This window comes from Colius striatus, chromosome 4 (genome assembly GCF_028858725.1).
Source record: "Colius striatus isolate bColStr4 chromosome 4, bColStr4.1.hap1, whole genome shotgun sequence".
Classification (NCBI taxonomy): Eukaryota; Metazoa; Chordata; class Aves; order Coliiformes; family Coliidae; genus Colius; species Colius striatus.
Genome location: NC_084762.1, coordinates 81,909,754 through 81,928,157, shown reverse-complemented (window position 1 = coordinate 81,928,157; position 18,404 = coordinate 81,909,754). Strand labels below are relative to the sequence as shown.

General features: G+C 39.0%; 1 protein-coding gene across 6 annotated transcripts in view; it reads left to right on the top strand.

Moving 5' to 3' along the window:
* Nucleotides 1–18,404, top strand: part of TRPS1 (transcriptional repressor GATA binding 1) — a 213,230-nt gene that overhangs the window by 127,174 nt on the left and 67,652 nt on the right. The gene's annotated exons all lie outside the window — the stretch shown is intronic.

Below are 18,404 nucleotides of genomic sequence, written 5' to 3'. Positions count from 1 at the left end.
CTCATGTCAGAGAGGGATGAGTGGCCAGGTAGCTGATCTCTTAAGACAGTTATTTCCATTACTTGCTAGATATTCAAATCATAGAATCATGGAATGGTAGGGGTTGGAAGGAACCTTTAGAGATATTCTAGTCCACCCCCCCTGCTAAAGCAGGTCCACCTAGATCAAGTCACACAGGAATGTGGCCAGGCGGGTTGAAGACCTCTAGAGAAGGAGACTCCACAGCCAATGCTCTGTCACTCTCACAGTATTTTTTCCTTATGTTTAAGTGGAACTTTTTGTGTTCCAACTTCTTTCTGTTACCACTTGTCCTGTCACTAGATACAATAGAAAAAAGTAATGCCCCAACCTCCTGACATTCACCATTTAGATACCTGTAAATATTGAGATCCTCTTGCAGTCTCCTCCAGGCTGAACAGCCCCAGTTCCCGCAGCCTTTCCTCATAAAGAAGATGTTCCAGTCCAGAAGATGTTCCAGATGGCTCATCTGTCTGGACTCTCTCCAGAAGTTCTCTGTCCCTCTTGATCTGAGGAGCCTAGAACTGGACACAGTACTCCAAATGAGGCCTCACCAAAGTAGAGTAGATGGGGAGGAGAATCTCCCTTGACCTGCTGACCACACTCTTCTTGATGCATCCCAGGATGTCATTTGCCTTCTTGGCCATGAGAGCACATTGCTGGCTCATAATTAGTTTATTATCAACCTGCACTCCCAGGACTTTCTCTGCAGAGCTCCTGTCCAGCAGGTCAATCCCCAGCCTGTACTGATGCATGGGGTTGTTCCTTCCCAGATGCAGGACTCTGCACTTGTCCTTGTTGAACCTCACGAGGTTCCTCTCTGCCCAACTCTCAAGCTGGTCAAGATCTCGCTGAATGGCAGCACAGCCTTCTGGGGAATCAGCCAGTCCTCCCAGTTTGGTGTCATCAGTGAACTTGCTTTGAAAAGACTGCTTCAAAAATATTGGATCATTCTATATAATTACTTTTTGTATGAAATGTTTTCTGTAGTTGTGAAAGCCCTATTATAGGTTCATTGTATGGTCTCATGTTCTATTAAGAGTTATCAGGAGTTATAAAAGGGCATAAACAGTGTAATTAGAAATGTAAGCAGTGTCAGTGTTGTAGGCAGTATAGCAGAATGTGTTATTTATGATAATAAGCAGCTGCTTGACTTAGTAGATCCTATAACACTCCCTTAGCCATTCGTTATATCATCTGTTATTCATAGTTAGTGTACCTTTCATTTAAAATCTGACCTCATAGGTAAATAGCTGAAGGCCGCAGAAAAATGAGTAAGAATGCAGATGTTCGATGGGATGTTAGTCTGTACTCATTAAAATGTCATTTGCAGAATATGAAAGCTTTGGAAATGAAGTTTTTCTAAATGTGTTTCTTTTTGTCTTAAAATTTGTGGGTCTATGCCAGTTTTATTAACCTTATCAATGTTAGTTTTTAAGGTACCTATTAAGGTTAGTAGTGGATTATGACATTGAGATTGACAGGTAAACTTTGCTGACAGAACGGTTGTCCCACTAGGTCATTTGCATCTAGTAAATTATGTCCTCAGTTATTGCAAGAGAACTGCTATGAGTGTCATTGTGTTTTTTCCATTACTTTGTTGATTTTTTTTTCTGTTGAGAAGTTCTGCTTTGAAGAACATTGAATTCAATATATCAGTACAGAGGAAAAGTTGGTTTTCGAGTTATTAAAAAAAGAAACAAAAAACCTATACTTAATAAGAAAATTCAATTTTATTTTAAAACACAAAATAATATGTCTGTTATTAAAGTGAGTGTGGAGAAGCAATTTTGTCTTTCTATTGTACTTTGTAAAAATGCCTATAGGAAACAGAATCAGAATTCATTGTGAATATTTCTATTGCAGAAAGTACAAAGACATAGACTTTACATTTATATTCTTACCATCTCAGAGGATAAGTGAACTTAGAACAATGGATAATAAAGATGAGTGTATATGAGTTTTATATACATGAGAGCAGTTGTGTTTCTGGGTCATTCTATGCTTTAGAAAAGCCGCAGTGAAACAAGAATGTCTATGGGCCAGATTTTAATCTTTATTCATAAACCAACTGGGTACATCCAGAGCAGTTCAGTTTGTGCAAAATTGTAGTTATGTCATTGAAACTGCAATAGGACTTCTGTGTTTTACATGTGCTTTTCCAGTTATATGTGCTGTGATAAATGCAGAGTTAAGGGATTGTAAGTATTACAAAGTCATCCAACTTTCTATTCCTAGAGAACTAATTACATCCCAGTTCCATTTTGTCAATATAACTTCCCATATTAAATAGAAAATAGGAAAAACATCGGTTTTTGGATTGATGTAACCTGCCTCCACACATTTCCTATTGGTGGCCTATGGCAATTGTATGAAATCATTATTTCTTAATACATAAAAAATATGAGAAAAAGCACATTCACAGCCTTCTAACAGTAACCTATTCCTTCAGAGATGGCCTATCATGTGGTACACACAAGAGGCCATAAGATGATGCCAAATATGTTCCAATGAATCTTGGTTCTCACATGAGAAATTTGTCTTAGAAATTACATATAAATTTTTCTTCTCATTAACATTGAATGTGGGACTGATTTGTAATGAGGCCAAAGGCATGAGGAGTGATTTACAGTGTGCATAAGGAGTTAAGAGACTTTTGTATGAAGTAAATGGGAGAAAAAGCTCATATTAAAAAATTAGTAGCTTCACCTTTGTAAAAATAATGATCATGCAGTATATGGCTTTCTAAGCAAATTATAAGTTAATATGTCTTTTATTTGCAGCAAAAGCTAATTAAACTTTGACTTCATAACAGATACTTTTTAAATCTGCCAGCCTAGGTGTCACTTACAGAAATACATTAAGTGCTTCTACATAACAATCTAATTAAAAATTAAGAAGGTAATTGCAAATGTATCAAAGCTAAGAATGTCATATTCTCAGAGATATGTGGTAATATTACACTTAATTTACCACAGAGAGAGAGAAAAACTGAACTAGAGGGGCAACTATTCCAGAAGCTTGTGGCCCTGCTTTAAATCTCAGGAAAGCCAGTTAGAACTCAGGACAGGTAGGCTTCCTTTTGGCTGTAGTGTAGTTGCAGAAACCGAAGCTGAGAGTTTAAGTCTGATGCACAGCAAAACATTATAACCTCAAGATGTGACACTGCATTTCTGATAACCTTGACATGCAAAAAACAGACAGGCTAGAAATTTTCACAAAAAATCTTTGGCTTAGGAGAAAAAAAAGAGATCTAATACTGAGAAACTGAACACTAGAGCACATCCAATTGAATGAAAGCATGGCAGGGGAAGTCCTCAGCAGAAGATCTGGAATTAACGGAATAGAGCCAAGGTCAGACTTCATTACTTAATGGAAGGGAATTTCAAGACTAATAAAAGCCCTTCTCCACAATTAGAAGTTGACAGCTGGGGATGCTGTCATCTGACTAAGTTGGAAGTACTTTGTTGAACCCAGGAGACTAACTCCCAGGAAACTGTTGCATTGCAAGCTAGGAGTTAGAAGCAGCAAATTACTCAGTGCTGGAGAAAAGCTTGAGGTACATAATGACTGAAGAAGGTGACTAGTCAGATGGCATTCTGTGAGTGCTCTTTTCAGCTGAAGGGAGGGCAGGATCCCTTCATGTAATGACCAGATAAAAAAGCCAAAGTACAAAGAATCTTATGGGCCTTATTTGTTATTTCTCCTTCATATGTTGATGTTTGCCTAGAAGATCTGCTGATTACAAGCTTAATGCTTACCCTTTGAGATACTGAGTATTTACTGCTTGGCAAAATGCAGGTTTAATGCATATCAATTAACACAACCAGGTTCTGTCTTCACTTAGTACAAAATCCAGCAGAGACAGAAGGAAAATGTGATATAATTTATATAAAATATTTATTTTGTTTAGTTATTAGTTAAATGAGCTTCACCTACGAGCTCAGTCTCTAACTCTACTAATAGTCGTGGCCACAAAAGCAGCCTAAAACCCAAGAAAGGATTTATTCAGTGGATTTGTTGATACACTGACAGTGTCCTCGATGCTTCATTAGATAGATTGTTTCCCTCTTTCTTGCAACAAGATGCTTTTGCTGTAAAGGCTGAGCCCAAACTCAGGCTTTGCTTACCCACCTAGTGCAAGTAGAGACCTTAGGAAGTTTTATTTGCCTCAGTCTTCAGTCTTGCATGTCAATACAAGAACCTGCAAGAGTGACTTTAGGCCATACGTTTGCATATTTTCTGTACTTCATTAAATATAGATTTAGATGCTTACTGTCTGCCTCATAATAATAAAAATAATGGAAGCTTATGTGTTTAGTAATACAGTAGTTCAGTATTATCATCACACACTGACCATACAAGAACTTAGATTTCAGGGCCACTCACTCTTTTCAGTAACAGAAACAGTGCACATTGTAGAGGAAAGTATTTATGAATTTGAAGGTATTGGAAAGAGTCAAAAAGCTGTCCTGACTTTTCGGTATGTACAGATCATTGATGGTCAAATCAAAGTTGACTAACTGAAATTGCCTTGGTAATACTGTTGTCTCATTTTGAGATAGTGTTTACCAAAATCAGGAACACACACAGAGGAGTTATCTCTGCTGTAGGATGCAAACAGAGATCTCTGGACTATAACAACTGTTACGGGCAGACAGAAACCATGTGGTAAAAAAAAAAAAAGAGGTGGGAATGCTGAGGTTAGAAGGGTGAGAAGTCTCTATCCCACTGGTGTTGGCGCTGTGCCCCCGCTGGCAGCCAAAACCTTCTCTCACCCTGAGGAAGCTGTGCTGCCCTGCAGGAGGGTTTCAGAGTGCAGCTTAAGGAAAATATCAGTTAGGGGAATTTAAAGATGATTGGTAACCACGGCAAAGTAATGACACTGTAGTAGCACTGGAAATGTGTGCCAAATGAACATGTCACCTTCTTGAATTTTCTGTATGGACCAAACCCATTATTATCATCTGTACTTACCAAAGCTTTTAATCCATTTTCTAGCTAAAACGTAAAATAAAATGTTGCCACTCTTTGCGTGGTGAAAGTTGGGGGTTTAGTTTTGTCCATCTGCAAAGTAGCTGCAGATAAGGCACCAAGAAGAACTACAATATTAACATTTTTTTTAAACTGAGATCATCAGTTTTAGGATTTTTTTTCTCTCTAATGTTGTAGCATTAACAAAAGCAATCGTATTATTTCAAGACATTACAATAACTTTTGGCTAACATAAAGTTAGTCCTTCAATGTATATACGTACACACAGGTAAGTTATAGGTGGTGGAATTGCATTTACTAAGATGTGTTCTGCTGTTATATTTCCTCTATTAACTGTTACCAGATCACATAAAAATAAAACTCCACATAGCGAGACTTTAGCCCTGGCTACAGAACTGAAAGCCTATAAACGTTACTTAAGTTACAGAGTCTTTTGAGATTTGTAGGGCCCAAAGGAGGGCCTCTGGTGGTACCATAAGATATGCTTTCCTAAGTTCCTGTAAGTGATGCAAGGAGCAGCTATAGATGCAGGTGGAAATACTAGGGAAGGATCTGAAACTCTCTGAATGAGATGAGCATGGCAATAAAAAGGATTTTCAGGTTTGAGTGCCATCTCTGTGCCTATAGATGAACCAGCCTTCAGTCCAAGCCCAGAGAAAATTATGATTTCCAAAGTAATTGAACATACAAGAAAAGACATAGAGCTTCTGTTTCTTATGCCATTCAACAAGATTTAGAAGGAAATGCAGCCAGAATTAATGGTCATTACCTGATGAAAACCAGACATCCTTGGGAATAGGCTCATACAATCCAGGATAAAACTAAATGCAATTAAAAGGACTCCACTGAGGCCAAAATGGCAGAGAAGCCAGAGGAAACAGATGGATCTTGAAATATGGAATCATCATCATAAGGAAAGACTCTTTTGTTTAAGTTAAAAACAAAAAAAAAAAAAAAAGAGAAAAAAATCTAGATTAAGTAGTTAAAACATATATGTATTTCCTTAGAACACATAAACCACTGTAAAGACAGTGACAGTCACTTTATTGATTACTTGTAAAGAAGGAGCTGGTGTTACTTTCCAGGGTCTTCTTTTTCTGGAATTTGGCTTATAGGTTAGTTACAGAATGGTTGAGCAATGTTAAAGAATGATTCACTATTTACAGTAGTTGTTTGCAGTTCATTTGTAAAGAGAGAATTTAAAACTACCCTATGCTAGATTTCCCTAACAAAAGTACTTCAATGTTACTTCTTTGTTTGCTAATCCCATAATCATTGTAAAAATCAAGCACCAGATTCTCCTTTATCATTTTCATTTACAAACTTGAAGAACCTTTTGCAATGTATCTCACAATATAACAGGGCCTTTGTCTGCCTGAAGATTTGATCTGTGGGATTCCCTCTAAGTTCCTGTCTCTTATATTACTGCAGCATGTGGGTTTGTAAGCTCTTTCTACACAAGCTTATGTTAGAAGCAAGAACAGTTGTGTAGATTAGGACAGTGAGTTTACTTCAGTAAGTATTGATGGAGTGGAATACAATTAGCTTAATGTCTATGCTGAATTAATGGGTTACTGAAACGTAACACAGGAGAAAACACTATGAAATTATCATTATAAACTGTGCTGCTCAGACTGAAAATGAAGTGAATTTTTTTTCTCAGTGAGAATGTTGCCGGTATATATTTCTAAAGACTGTGCATGGGAAAATAAAAAAGGTTGTCAGAATTACTTTTGAAAAAGCTTTATGAATTTGCTTCTGATAAACAAATGGCAGAATGACAATACAGTTTACTAATTAATCCAGTATATTAGGATTCATGGGCTACTCAGAAGTTTCACTCTCAGGCAAGAGCTGTAGTAGTTGCAGGAAAATGATTTATGCATCGTAATAAATGTTACTGCTCAATCTATTTGCTTGTTCAATGGTTAAAGTCCCAAAAGAAAAGTCTATCTCAAATTAGGACTGGCATGCATTATCTGTCAGCTTTATATAGTACTGTAAAAGTCATTCAACTGACAGAAATATTAGCAGAATGTTTTATAGATTTTTGTGCTGGATGAATCCTTGCTTTGGTGAGAAGCGATGGGGCTGTGGTTCTGTGATACAAGATTAAAGTTGCGTGTAGATGCGTAGTTTCAGTCAGTGGTTCACTGCAAATGAACATCTGGACCGCATATTGATTCCATGTGTGCAAATGAGATCAGCCCAAATAATGACCAGAATCAATCAGGCTTCAGCCTAGATGTACACTGGTACTGATTTGTTAGACAACTAGAATTGGCAGCACCTTGCATAATTTGGTACCAATTGACAAAGATTAGACTGTTTTGGGGCCTGACTGGTTATTAATTTGAACATCCCCCCCAAATATTTTGCAAAGTAAAATCAGCTGTGGCTTATTTGTCCCCGCCCCCTCTTTTTCATACCAGCCCTAATTGTTTTAGACAAACAAGTGAGCTTGCAGCCTGTTCACTTTACACAGGAAGACATGAATTCTTTGATCCATACAATATTCTCTAGTTCAACCTTGGAGCTATTTACTAAGGAGATTTATTTTCAGACAGACAGTAAAGCATTTCTTTACAAATGGAAATGAGTTCAGCTTCTTTGATTTTTTGGCTCATATATCTGCCCTCCTGTAGGAGCCGTATCACAATTAATAGGTACCTACACCAGGTTCTTGTTTATTTTAGAGTAGCACAAACAATGGAGGAGAAATTATCCAGATGTTTCAGAGGATTTTCAAGTAGTGTAACACCTCTGGATGAGAGCTGGAACACAGCTCGCCTGGTTTTAGGTTTCAGACTAGACTTAGAGTTCAGACAAGGCTTGCTGCAGCTCACTAGCCTTTTGAGAAAAGCTGCCCTTATTGTCATATCACTTTGGACAAGAAAGGAAGGAGAGAAAAAAGACATTAAAATCAAGTAAATTTCACCTTGTGTTTCTGTTGCAGGATGACTGTCACTGAACGTACTGTCATTTTTCTAGAAAGTGTTTGCTTTGTACTTCGAGTTAAGAACAGGGAAATAGCCAGGCTGGTGAGATCTGCAAGTTTCTCTGTCTTGCCCTGAGAGAAGTGAATGTAAGGCAACTGAAGCCAGTGAAAATGCAGAGATGATGAATTGCTGCATGGGAGAGGGGAACTTGGCATTGCCTTGCTGCTGTTCTCCTGGTATATCACGTAATGCTTCCTTTATCCGTTATAAACTCGGGATTGGCTTTATGTTCCCTGGGAAGAACCTGAATTTTTACAGTATGTGCTCCCAAGGATGATTTTTATATTCTGACGTGAGTCACTTTTGATTGTTCAGTAATTCAGTACAATCCACTCCCAAAGGGTCTATCACTGTCCTTAGAGATCACTTCCAGAAATGGTGACTTACAGTGCCCTTTAGGAACACAAAGTAATTTGGGCTAGAAAGTAAGGAAACTAAAACTCCAGGTGGAAATTAAATAGGCAAAAGTAATTACCTGGTCAGGTCAGGAGGGTTAACCCTCCCCTGACACAAGTGTGAGGGAATCTTTAATGATCACAGGTGGTGGAAAGTTTTCCTGACTCAAACCAGGAGTGAGACGTCCAGCAGACAAGTGGCCCCTGATACCATGCTGGGACATAGGGTTAGTGCTGACCCAGGACGTCATCCATTTCTGCCGAATTGGCTGTGATTTTGGTCATGTGTGATCAGAAAGCAGGCACAGAAACTTAGCGTACCTCTAATGCCATATCCTGCTGGTTTTCTCAGCATCGCACAGAGATCTTTCTATACAGCTTTTGCCCCTGCCTGACCCTGCATTGGTTTTAAGTTCCAGTGAGATTAAACAGGGTGGCACAGAGTGACCGAGGTGTTTGTTTTGCTTCTGTGAATGGACTTGTGATTCATGTGTTCACAGGCCTGTGCTGTAGGAGTAACTAGTATGGAGAAGGGTGGTAGGTGTTGGTCATCTGACTTGCTTTGCTCATCTCTAGCATCTGTGAGTCATCTGTTAGAATCATAGAGCAGTAGGGATTGGAAGGGACCTTTAGAGAGATCATCTAGTCCAACCTCCCTGCTGAAGTGGGAAAAACACTGGGAAAGTTCTGGGAAAAAGAGTATTATTATCAGAAATTCTGGAATAGAAAACATTTTATTGTAACTAAAAAGTAAGTTGTGCCAGCTTTACTTAGTGAATACCTATGATGCTTTTCCTAAAATAAGCCTCTGCTGTACATGAATGAAATATGTGAATTTGTCTGAAAAGTGCTGCCTAAATTAAAATTTAGCTGTAGAAACCATGGCACTTGTGACCATACTGTAGAAATTGCTGTACAGAAGAAATCCTGTTTATATCTGCCATTTTTGCTTCAACTACTATTATCTGATTTGAGAGTATTATTAATGGCTTCCAGCCGGCATAAATTTCAGTTTGTCGGGGAGTATAGCAGCTCGGTGAATGCCTGTGCGGTGTGGCTAACATCAACCTGCCCAGAAAAGGTCAAACCAAGGCACTGTGTTGTGCTATCCATATTAGAAGAGCAAAACCAACCCTTAAAACTCTTACTACCCTGAAGTAATGTAAGCAGCATGCTTTCTGTGCTAGGATGGTATTTGACAAAGAATTGCTAAACTCTCTTTTCCTCTATCATCTCAGTATTCAGTTCATTATGCATTGTGACAAAGAATAAAAGACAGGCTTTATTCTTTGCAATGTTTGTGTTGCTAATGTGGGGTTGTAATCAGCAATTTGTTTCTTTGAAGGGATGTATTTCAGTATATGGACATGCCTTGCTGTAGCTGATATTTTCTTTGGCTTGTTTGTTTTTCATAATGAAAATGTCTTTTCATGTGGGATTTTCTTGCCTTTATGTCTTTTTTTATTTACTGAACACCTCACTAATGCTAGCAACTGGCAATATACAAATGAGATTTTAAAAACTCCACAATGCTAACAAGAATTATAAAAAGTATCACATTTTAGAACATTTAGAAGTGTTTTTATTGTTGTTACTTTGACACCTTAAGGCTGGAAAGATTGATTCCTGGGTGCCTGAGTCCTTGGACTAGTTTGATGGCTACGAGATTTCCATCTAGCAAATCCTGAATCAAGCTGCTACAGTCTGGTTGCATTGGAACATATCTTTTTAAAGATAGCTGGGTCAGATATCAAAGATAGGAGATTACATGAATCCCCAATGGTTTAGGTGTATAAGATGTAAACCTGGATTCAGTTACAGGGGAGCTGAAGCGAGCTTTGGAACAGACTCAGTTGCACAATCGGAGTGATTAATGCTATGATGATGCTTCTCTGTGGCAAGAGAGATACTTTTTCCATCATATTCCCCACGGGTTCTCCAAGATCGTGGCTGCTGTGACATCGTAAACTCTTTATAGATGCTTCCTGTGATAAAGTTCACCAGAAACAGTATGACAGCGATACCATCAGCAATAGTATTGCTGTGCAGTGCATCCCATTGCAGCTTCTCCCAGGGAGCATTTGCTGTCCAACTCTGGGTTCATGTGTGCAGTTCAAAACAGTAGGAATTGCTTCATCCTCAGAGATTCTTGAATGCTCTCCCTTGGTTGTCATCTTCTGTCTTGTCTGTGCCAGATAACTGTTTATGTAGTTGTTTTCTTCAAAAGCACCCATAGAAAAAATTTGTTTGGCTTAGTTTTTCTTCACTTAAAGCAATCTTTCAGCAAGTAAAGATCTGAAGAAACGAGATTGACTTAATTGATACATGATGGGAAATTGCATGTGTATATATATATATATATAGAGAGAGAGAGAGAGGAACAAGACAGGGAAAAAAAAAAAAGCAAGCTGCAGTTGTGTTTCTAAATGCAGATTATCCAAAATTTGTGGGGTGTGGAGGGGACTGGAGAGCAGTTACTTCTATATAGTAACTTTCTAAGGAATTTCCCTTCCACAGCCTGACACTGCTTAGACCTATGTCCTTGGAAAAGTCACTTAGCTCTCTATTTTAATTTTCCATTTGGAAAATGACATTAAAATGACCCTCTCCTCCAGCTGCATGGAGAATCCTGGTATCTGCAAAGTTCTTTGTTGCTGTTCAGGGGGACAGGAACAACCTGTATTTTTGGCTCCTCTTTTTGATCACTTTCTATAACAACAATTTTATGCCGCTTTTGCAAAATGTTACCACTGTGAGGACGTGTGTGGGAGCTCTTCACCTCCAAAGCAAGTCCTGGCAGAAGGGCGTCTGCCGGCTGCTTCTGGCAAGATGCTAGATGGTTATTTTCCAGTATTAGTAATAACACCACACTGACTGCTGTGCAAGAGATGTGTGTCCATTTGAAGATTATCCACAGGGGATGATGATGGCATCTCTCTTAGCAGCCTGATACCAGGTATCTGTTGTCTCCTCCTTAGAGCCTGTTTTTTTCTCCCACATGTGTGTGACCAGAGCTGCTGGTGGATAGAAGTAAAACTTAGGAAACTAAAGACATTTTTTTAAAAATGCCCCAGTTACAGTGAACAGATGCTAATGGCTACAATCAGGAGGGAGTATCATCTCTCTGCTAGGGTGTGATCTGGACCCTAAGAGACATTTCTTTCCTGGCACCACTCTCCAGAGGGGTTTCCAAGTGAGCTGATGTTACTAGCCATCATCAGCTTCAGCATCAGCCCTGGCTCCCATCTGCCGGTATGTGTAAGAGGAAGCATTCAGCAGCTTTGGACATCCTTGTTTACCAGTCCCCAAGGTTTGCATGTCTCACATGGAAAAGCCTTGAGCTCTGGTGCAGCAATTAGAGATCTCTCTAGGAGGCGTGGCTGAAAGTTTTTTGAAGAAAACACTTTGTCCGTTTACATTTTGCCTTAGAGGTTTTCCCACTACATGGTTGCCCCTCCCACTAAATGATTACTTCTTATGCTGTATGTTAGAAACTGAAATCCAATTTGAGAAGCACAGGAGTTATTGTGCTATTCTAGAGGGAGGCTAATGCTACTGCAGCACACAGGCAGGGCAGACAGCTCATGTACTTTCAGGTGAGAAGATCAGTACAGAGCTGATCAGAGTAGCCAGGCTTTAGAAGTTCCTGCTCCTATTCGGAGCTGAATATTTCTGACACAATTTCTGAGCTTTAAATTCACCATTTTTGAGACCCACAGTGTTAAGCTACTTCCAAATGTAGCTTTTAGGAGAGCAGTTTGGTACTGTTTTACTCCCTTTAATTTTAGTAGCTAAGTCCATCCCTCAGTGCAGCTGTAGAGCTATCCTACAACTCTATCCTCTATACTGGAAAAAATAGCATAGCCCTTCTCTCTTCTCCAGATTGCCATCTCTGCAACCCCTGGGAAGCACTGTGGGTAAGAGTCTGTTGCAACCTGTAACTTTCAATGTTTCAATGAAGGCAGCATTTTTCCTTCTTGCACCATAAAATAGTTACCCATGTAAACTGACCAATTACTTTTGGCATTTTATGGCTTGCTTAGAGAACTGAGAAACTATTGGCTCATAGGGAAGTGAGCAGCAAAGTGGTCAGCTGAACCCTGAGCTTTCTGCTGAGTGCTGTGTCCAAGCCCCTCTACCCTTTCTTGTAGCTTTCTCTCTTTATGTTTGAAGATTAAATGCAGATTATCCCAAATTTGTGGGTTGTGGAGAGGAGGGCAGTGACTTTCGGATACTTTGCACTGTGGGCACGTCAGCAGCTTTGCTTCATATCCTGCTCAAACTAGGTGGCATGCCAGCTTTTGTAGGCAGGTTTATTGTGATAATTGCTCACAGTTGGTACTGTGAAGTATGTCCCTTTTCCTTTCCAGATGCTCTATGCTACCAAATAAGGGGAAAACATGTGTTTCCCAATGCTGTGATAAGTCAGAGGTATAAGTTACGGCTTTACCATATTGAGAAAGGAATGCAAAGTGCACCCTTCTCTATCAGCACAGAAAATGTTTACTGAATTCAGCTGTGAGACATGGCAATATTCACTGAAGCAGGCTACATCTCTGTACAGAGGGGGAATGAGGCAGGGGGATTGCCTTTTTTAATTTGCCTTTTGCATGAAAAACTATTTTTGTTAGATTTCTCATGTTCTTGCTCTCTGTGGCTAAAGCCCTTTACATTTGAATCTAACGAAAACTTTTAAAACAGAAAAATTGGATTAGTTAATGTTTGTTCTGCTTTTTCATATAATTTTCTGATTTCTATGAACAGCTGAATGTACTTTAATTAACTTATTAGTTAATATTAAACTAGACAAAAAAGGGGAGCACAGGAAAATAAACTAAACAGAAGTAATCTGTTCATCAGTTTACTGTTAGTTTCATTTTTTTCCCTTTTCAGCAGTAATTTTTTCTTGCTTTGGTTTATACAGGGTCTTAATGGAGTAAACACCTCATTTTGTTACCATGCTATCCTGAAGCAGGAAATGAGCTTAAAAAAGGCACTGTCAGCCATATCAGCTACACAATACATTGCTAAGTTTGTCATTTTCAGGTAGCAATTTAAATAAATAAAAACAGAAACAGTGACTGGCATCCAGAAACCTAAATCACCGTGAAATCTGAAGCATTTCCTTCTGCCAGGACATAGTGGATGTCAGGATACCGTTAGCCTGTTTTTTATCTTTACCCCAAAAAAGCTCAAAAAGCTGGGAGAAAGTTTGGAAGTTTAATATCAACCCAGAGTGCCATGTGTTTTCTACAGAAGCAGGGAAGCTGTGTCAGGGCTCTCAGAAATGCCCTCCTGGCTGAACGCCAGTCATTCATGTAGCTCCTACGTACCTTTGATGGTGGCCAACACTGTGTTCCCAAGCCCAGGGCAAGCCTGACACAGACCATGGATGTGTGGAGTCAGGAGTAACTTTCTTAAGCTGCTTTGCAGCTCTCCTGGTTACTGTTACTGCTCACAAACAGAGCAGGGATTGGGTGCTCCTTGCCATACTGGAGCTGCAGGCTCTGCAGTGTGGATGTCCTAGGCATAGGGGAGAAGTCACCTTGCCATCTCCTACTTGCTTCCAGCTGGTAGTTTGTTTCCATAATCCCTATATTAGCACACAGAGAGTGTAAATGATACCCCTGCGTGCTGCAGCGGCTGTTGTTCCCCGGGCACTCCGCAGATGAGGCCATCTTTGGGAAGCTGTGGCCTAGCTCTTGGCGTTGGCCCAGCCAGGGCGATGAGCTGCATGCTCGCACTGGGGCTCTCCAGAGAGGAGCAGGGAGCGCAGTGGCCACTGCCAGTACTTTGCCTTTCAGGCCATTGCTTTTCCACTTCCCACAGGACTTCCGGCAGCAGCGTTGGCCCATCTATTTGATCATCTATCTACTGAGTGGTTTGGTTTGGAGAGGCAGGAGAGGAAGACAGGGAATCCTGAGCAATCCAGAGATGTAACAGTGTATGGTCGCAGATGTGCTGATGGATGCTGCAAAGAAAGCATTTTCTTTTTGAACTGTCAGCACTGTCTGTGGCTTGACACAATATTTTATCCTCATTTTAAACTTTTTACTCATTATTAAAATATTTAAATTGGCTGGTGTGAAATCCTGTAGGAATAGTAGAAGTTTATTTCAGGGCAGCAGTGCTTTAAAGAGTGCCGTAAGCATAACCATGTACGGAGGCGGCAGGGTATCGGTCCAGAGGAAAACTCACTGTCAGTTCAAATGTAATCCATATGTTAAACTATAGAAAGTGTTTGTTAGTCTGATGGTTTGGCTAATATTGAGAAATGTTCCCTCATGGGAGATCTAGCTTTCAAGCTCACGTAATGATAAGCGCTTTACTGAAGTAATCTTCTGGAGTGACATGGGGCTTGGAGTATTGATTTTGAAAATATGCGACGTTTTGCCAGGTAATGGCATTAGTAAATTCAGAGGACAATGAGGAATGGTAATGACCCCTTCTCACACACACATGCACACAAGCACATACACATTAAATATGAACTGCTCTTACACTGGTCCAGGGAATAGGGACACTTATCTGCTGGAAAAATGAAAAAAAATTGGATGAAAAAAATGAGGCTGAAAATGAATGACTGAAAAAACCTTTTTTTCCCCCTCTACTTTTATCAGATAAAGTTTTGCTCACAATCTATGTTCAATTTTGTATAGTTCTAGGTCAACCATAAATGAGGTGCAAATTTGCAACAGCAGCAGCAAATGGCTGCTGTTGAAACAAGTACAAGAGGAGATAGGTGTACACACATGAGGCAGGTTTTGGGCACGTGAATGCCGTTCATGGTATGGTTTCTTTCTCTGAAAATCAGAGTAGAGTCGGACAGGCTGAGATCAAGGCCAAATTTTGCAAATAGCCCAGGGGCACCTAGGTAAGGTGTTTATGTTCTGTTCTCAGTCACAGGGGAGATTTTGGGAGCACTGGTGGGAGCTGCGCTGTATCACGGATCTAAGTACATACCATGATCTTCATTCAGGCAGTTGTCGGTGATGAGAGAGAGACCATTCTGGTAAAAGTAAGCACAAATATGCAGGGATAATTATTTTTACTCCTGAATCAAAGATGCCTTACAAAGAAAGATGTGTTACACTTACTAGGCTTAGCCCGGCAAAACAAAGATTATTGCATTCAAGGTACAGTACTTGGGAGTTTTGTCCATCCTCGTGGTTATAAACATTGTCCAAGGATAGAGGACTTTAGTACATTGCTTCTTGAACATGGAAATAACTTGAAACATAGATCCGGCAACACGTTCGGTTTATTATGGGAGGTCATGATTTCCCTCAAATCTCAATAGTCATGAAGCTTGACACGGCTTGGGATGACAGAGAAAGAAATTATTCAAGCAACTTCAGCCAAAATTTGGTTGGAGTGGTTTTTTGGAAGTGTGTTATGTATCCTACATACTTGCTTCTGCTGCAGATTCCAGTGATACGCTACTATTTACCAATCAACTTGATTACATTTGACACGACAGAGCTATACCATAATTTCTTTAAGTATCTTTCAGTTTAAAAAGAAGGACCTCTTTAAACAGAACAGCAACATTCTGTTTTTACCTCTTCAACAAATTCCATGGGAGACTGCTGGAATATTGAGGATAATGATGAAAAATATTTATTTATTTATATTAGCATATGTTCCTCTTAAGCATGTGTTCCTCTTTTTGCTCTGAGTTACATGTTAGAAAAAAGCATTTGCTTACAATGTATGCCGCATTTCCTCAGAAAACTGCCAGTCTCAATAAATGTTTGAGATAATGTTTACTGCAAGTTCTAGACATTTCAAACCTTTTGCTCTAAAGGCAAGGAAAACAGACTGAAGGTATCCTACTGGTATCTTAGTACTAATATCATACCTTCTTTCTTAGAATCCTTCTCAAACTCCATTTATAACAGCATGACTGTAATGGAGTCTCAAACAAATACAGAATACAACCAAAGCAAAAGCTTCTCTAAGCACATTGTGGCAAACCCCTAACAAAAGTGATGTCATACTTTTGATACCACACACAGAAAAACTTTGGATGAGTTGTGCGTGTGCGCATACTAAGATTTATTAGGAGACTTTTAATATGCTGTATCTCATTTATTTATGTTGATATTTAACAATCTTGCTCTTCTATACACATAAAGAAATTGTAAAATATTTTAACTTTCAGAGGACAGGTATTAATTTTGTATATTTTTACATATTGTCTCTTACAACTGCAAAAGTGACACTCAACATCATTTTAGGTTTACAAGTGTTATGTCACTGTGATATTAAGGGCCTCATTTAGAAGTATCAATACAATATACTGTTATAAGAAAAAAAATTATCAAGTCTGCATTTTTATTCAAAAACTAGGGAGACTGCTTCTTGTTTTGTGATGTTGCTGTTCCTCCTATTCTTGTTCTTTCTTGAAGAATGAATCTTATTTATGTCATGGCATTGGATACTTCAGAAAGACACCTAAAGTAATGGAAAGTAGGAGATCCATTACTGCAAATAAAACAAATTTTATAGGAGAGCAAAATAATATATGCCTTTCCGAGGAATGGTAATTTGTTGAATGGTAATTCATGGTTACATAATTTAAAAATACTTAATATTTAAAATATTCTTTAAATTATGTTCAAACTATCTAAATTATGCTAGGTGCTTCTTTAACATGGTTCCTCCCAAGAATGTGCTGAATTTTTATCTATGTTTTTCTTTAAAAATGTGCAAAGGACAAGTATATTTACACATTTAGGTGGCATCTAGACAATCATCTAAGTAAAGAAGAAGTTTGTTAATTTATAGATTATTTTATGAATATTCCCCTAAGATCTGTGTTTACTTGATTCTCAATAAATATTTTTGTCACTACGAACTCAACTGAGTCCAAGGACAGAAGAACGACTACTTTATTTTCCAAGCCGTCAGGCTCTGAATGTACAGGAGCTGAAGAGGTAGCTTACACTAACGTTTTTCTTCCTCACCAGTGAGTCACTTGCCCATGTTCTTCTGGAGCATCCATCTTCAGACAGTAACAATTTTCCTGTGCTTAATCCATGTTTCACTGTTGCTTTCTCTACATCATTGTCACACTGCCCACAAATTTCTCTGGTACATTGTGAAACTCCCTGTTACACCGTCAACAGGAAACAGATCCATCATACAGCCGAGGTTAAAACCTCGTGGGCGTCCCAATTCATTATGCATCACCACTCAAATTTCTCTGTTCTGGGTAGTTTCTTGAGAGTTGAGTTTAAAACAAAACAGTCTCCTTTTTCTTCCTCTAAGTGGTTAAAAACATTTTATGAGAAAGAGAAGTCAATATTCCCCATTGAAGCAGTCTGAGGTCAGTAACACACCATTACGGAAACTGCATATTGATATTCAGATGTCTGAAAATATATCTAGGTCATATCATTTTATCTGCCACTAATTAAATCTCATCACATAACTTGTCCTCTCTGCTCTTTGTCCTGGTTCCGTAGGCCACGTTAAAGGATGATATATCACACATACTTTGGCCGACTAGTTCAAATTACTGTCTCAATGGTGCCTGTGAGTATCTCCACTTTCCACGTGTCAGAGTCAAAAAGACAGTTCTCAGCATATGTGTTTCTAGTCAAGTCACTGTTACACTGAGCACTGTTATGCTGATTTTCCCAAGTCCCTGCTTTCCCTTCCTGCTCCTCAATAACTTTTACTTCCTCTCGCTATCCCGGCAATACCTAGACTTGTGACTTAGAACAAAACTGAACATTATATGATGGTTTTTGGAGAGTGTAGAGCAGAAAGTGTTGTGATTTCAATTAGATGCCACGCATCAGAAGGAAGAAAATCCTGACCACAGGCCTATATGACAAAATGCATAATTGCATTTTGACTGATAAACACAAATAGAAGTTCATTTATAGTCAGCTTTTGTGAAACACCATCTCAAACCATTTTGGCTTTTGGCAACCTTGTTTTGCTAATAAGATACCAGTAGAAACAAAGGCTGTATCTGTTTTTGTCA